The sequence below is a fragment of the Penaeus monodon genome, chromosome 19 (assembly GCF_015228065.2).
Source record: "Penaeus monodon isolate SGIC_2016 chromosome 19, NSTDA_Pmon_1, whole genome shotgun sequence".
NCBI classification, from domain to species: Eukaryota; Metazoa; Arthropoda; class Malacostraca; order Decapoda; family Penaeidae; genus Penaeus; species Penaeus monodon.
Genome location: NC_051404.1, coordinates 11,378,655 through 11,379,485, shown reverse-complemented (window position 1 = coordinate 11,379,485; position 831 = coordinate 11,378,655). Strand labels below are relative to the sequence as shown.

Sequence of the window (831 nt, the reverse complement as noted above, 5' to 3'; positions counted from 1 at the left end):
AGTGCCTATTAAGGTATGGCAGTTTCTCTTTACAGATACAGTGATTGTTTGCGCCTATGTGTCCGAATCATTTATTTAAACACAACTCAGAAAAAAGGAAGAATGAAAGTCAGTAACATGTTGACTGTTTTATTGGAAAATAAACCCAAGTGCATGACATTCATATGTCATTTCTTGATACTTCTTTTTGTATAATTTTCACGTCTGTTTATTTTCATTCTTTATGAGGAAGGTAACCTAATAATACTTCGCAAAATAACTTGAATGCCACAGTATTTATCATTAATTCCAATATTCTACGAAGTATTAGCAGCAGCATACAGTTCCCGTCCCAGGGACAGAGGCTCTTCAGCTCTGCACTGAGATTATAGTTCTCGAAGACACTGTTTATACACATATATATTTTTCTTCTTCTTCTTCAAAATATATATTCGTTATCATTCTTAGTTCATAGAAGCATGTGGACCTAGCAGAATCCAAAGAGTCACTAGAGAGAAACTGATTTCAATACAGGAGGTAAATATAAATGCATACACAATAGAGTCTTGGGTTTTTTTAACAGGATCAGCTACTAAACACAACTGAGGGAATTAGCGGCTGCATTTTGCAATATTGCAACTAAGGTGTACTTTGCAACTAATCGAGGCATGGTATCGTTATTATTATTTTGTCTTTCTATCCTTTTCTCTTTCAGCAGCAGGCACTTTATATAGAAATAGACGCATGAAAATAGCCATATTTTCTCTTCCATACGTTGATAGACAAAATGTTATTGTATTATTACTCCTGGTACACTTATTGAACATCTTTAATGAAATATGTATTACCGAA

General features: G+C 33.8%; 1 protein-coding gene across 1 annotated transcript in view; it reads right to left on the bottom strand.

Moving 5' to 3' along the window:
• Positions 1-115: 115 nt before the first annotated feature.
• Positions 116-831, bottom strand: part of LOC119585060 (arrestin homolog) — a gene marked incomplete in the record, with an annotated part of 137,586 nt that continues 136,870 nt past the window's right edge. The window contains 1 exon segment of the mRNA XM_037933677.1: positions 116-831.